At 43.3% G+C, this 2,873-nt stretch overlaps 1 protein-coding gene across 20 annotated transcripts in view; it reads right to left on the minus strand.

Moving 5' to 3' along the window:
* The window catches only part of LOC108755870 (bromodomain adjacent to zinc finger domain protein 2B-like), a 162,561-nt gene that overhangs the window by 104,194 nt on the left and 55,494 nt on the right, over positions 1-2,873 (minus strand). For all 20 annotated transcript variants that reach the window (XM_018499228.1, XM_018499232.1, XM_018499239.1 and 17 more), the window contains exon 2: positions 444-526. The gene's annotated coding sequence lies outside the window, so the exon portion shown is untranslated. The remainder of the gene's footprint in view (positions 1-443; positions 527-2,873) is intronic.

Below are 2,873 nucleotides of genomic sequence, written 5' to 3' on the forward strand. Positions count from 1 at the left end.
TCGGCAAAGATTTTACAACGCTCAAGCTTCGCAACGAAAAAAATAACGCGACGAAACACTACGCAAATGTACGTAATGTCGTTCGTTTTTCTTATCATTCGTATAAAAAAAAATTTGCTTTTTTTTTTTCAAACGAATTACTCTTTTATATTTTTCACGTTTCAGCAGCATCACACGATACTTTACTCGTAATACGATAATAATCGCATTTCGCGATGTCATTTGTGAGAGATATATATTTCTCATTATTTTTCATTACAATATTATATATTCTTTTTTCGGCCATACACATGGCCAGAAAACAGATTAAAAGCGATCGCAGAGTGCAATCGTACGTCGTTTCAATCTATAAACTTCTTACCACCTTAATGTCACTTTGACAAATCGCATTTATGATCGTATAAATAATTTACGAAGCGCGCAGATTATATTTTTCCACGTACCTATTTTCTATCTCAAGTCCCATCGCGACATATCCGTTGGTGCAGCAAGATCGGTGTCAGCGCTGATCGTCACTCGACTTCGCCTGCAAGAGAAAGAAGAGTCGTAGGTAAGAACTGGAAGGATTACGGCGCGTAATCGTTGCGGTATAGTAATTGCGATGATAATGATGACGGTATACATCCATGCGAAGCATGATCGTACGGACGGACGATGCGATTGCGCCGCCGCGTCGTCGGAATATGTGTCATATTATCGGAATACGTGCAGTTAAGATTTCAGCGAAAAATCAAGACGAAGAGAGAGAAGACGGAGATAACGATGTGCTCGTAACGTTTGCATAAATTAGTTCCCAAATGCGGAACGTTCAATAATAATGTAATCCTCTTTAATATTTAATTGCTCGTACATGAGAGGCGCCGCGTATTCAGATGTTTACTCGTTTCGTTTGCCTTCGTTCCGCTTCCACGATGGTAGTACGGAAACATTCCACGCTATCCTATTTTCCTAAATCAAGATTACGTTCACACACCCATGTAATTATTTACTTATACAATTATACTAAATTGAGATGCAACTGCTTTTGCGCGTCGAAAGTGCTAAGCGAGTATCTCGATGTCAGTTCATTTCGTGTGCCAGTGGTTAAAGGTTAGAAATATTTTCTAGTACACACGCGAGCATATATAAATTACGCTCGACGTTATCTGCGACGTATTATGCAAATTATCAAGCGGATAGTTGGCAAAGTAGAATTAATATTCTTGTTAAAAGAGAAGAAAGCGCTCGTTATTTTATTATAGTACGCTTTTTACCACGAATTTCTAAAAATATAATATTTCTAAAATTACTTATTTACTAGTATAAGTGCGATAGATTTATTTTTATTATATCTTTCTGAACGAATCTACAATCCTTGATGATACTCGCGTTGATTACTCGATTTGATGTACATATACGTTACGGGATTAAAATACACTGTTGAAATATTCATAATTCGTTTATAAATAAAACGGGCCGCGCGCTATTAATAGGTCGAATTGTTTAACGGGTCGCGATGATTTTATATTTCGCCCGACAATTTTCGTATCTCGTACGCGATCGATCCCCGCTCGGCTCCGACGTTTGATAAAATTTCCCGCAAAATATAAGGAGGTAGGTCGCGATCGATTCGGAATCACTGGTGTTACAAAGCGGGAACCTCGCCCTAGCCGAAGGGCGTTCTCTCGGCACAGACGGACGACAGCACAAAGCGGCCGGCGCGCACACGTCTCTTTTTCCTGCGAATATCGGAGAGATCTACGCACGCTTTCCTCTCTAGAAACCATTCTCGATATCGCATCTCTCGCTCGCTACCACCCCTACCTACGTGGAAACGCGCAAAATTCCAGACCTCTGTTCCAAGTATACGCATCACAAAATACGATGATATCGGTACCGAGATCAGCGGTAACGCAGATGTACGTAATCGTCGATCGAGAAGGGTGTAAAGCGTATAAAGAATAAAAAAAAAAAGAGATCAATCGAGGGTTACATATTACCCATTATCTTTAATCTCTACCGCTAATCTTGTCAGAGTTCTAAATAGTCTGTTAATAAATATCGAAATCTCTCTCCCCTCGTTGTAGATTTAAAGAACAGTTATGTGACTTATTTGGATCTTCCAAATCAAATTGCTCTCTCTCTTTCCATCCTCGAGTTTTCGAACAATCTCGATCGCGGGGAGATAAAAAATATAATGAGCGTAAACGAGTAATGACGTAAATAGTGAGCGAAACAATGGTAATTAATTTTTTTCAATTCCTTTACACATCCCTTCCTCCCTTCGCCTTCTTTTTCTCGAATTCGTTCGGATTAAAACATACGCGGGTTTCGATTATTTCTCTTTCGTAAAAACATTTCGAGAACATCGAGGACGATTTCTATTCTCTCCTATTCCGTTCTATTATATTGCTTCTAAATTGCTGTCCTCTCGCGCATCCTTTCTCCGTATTCCCTCACCCCTTTCGCATTCTCTCGCACGCATACACACGCGACATACGATCGGACAAAAGATAATCGCGGAGCTGCCTGTCGTGTTTCCACCGCGCACGGCTTTCGGGTGTGCTGGTTGCCCGAAGGGGGTGACGCTGGGCGTCGCGAAGTAGTGGTAGGACAGGGGGGGAGGGAAAAGGACGAGGGCCGCGCAAACGGGGACGGCAGTCGGAAGAGAGAAGAGACCGGGAGCACAGAGTCGCGCAAAGCGAAGAGGAGTCGGTCGGTCGGTCGGTCGGTCGGTTGGCAGGGGGTTGGCGGACGAAGGGTGAGGATCGGAGGCGGCCGGGTAATGGGGGAGTCGAGTCGGTACGTGGGGTGGCTCGGTGGTACGGCAACGAGCGGTTTCGCGGGCCTGTGGGTGGACAGGCGGCAAGGGGGGGTGGGGGACTGATTTTAGC

The sequence above is a fragment of the Trachymyrmex septentrionalis genome, unplaced genomic scaffold (genome assembly GCF_001594115.1).
Source record: "Trachymyrmex septentrionalis isolate Tsep2-gDNA-1 unplaced genomic scaffold, Tsep1.0 scaffold9, whole genome shotgun sequence".
Lineage (NCBI taxonomy): Eukaryota > Metazoa > Arthropoda > Insecta > Hymenoptera > Formicidae > Trachymyrmex > Trachymyrmex septentrionalis.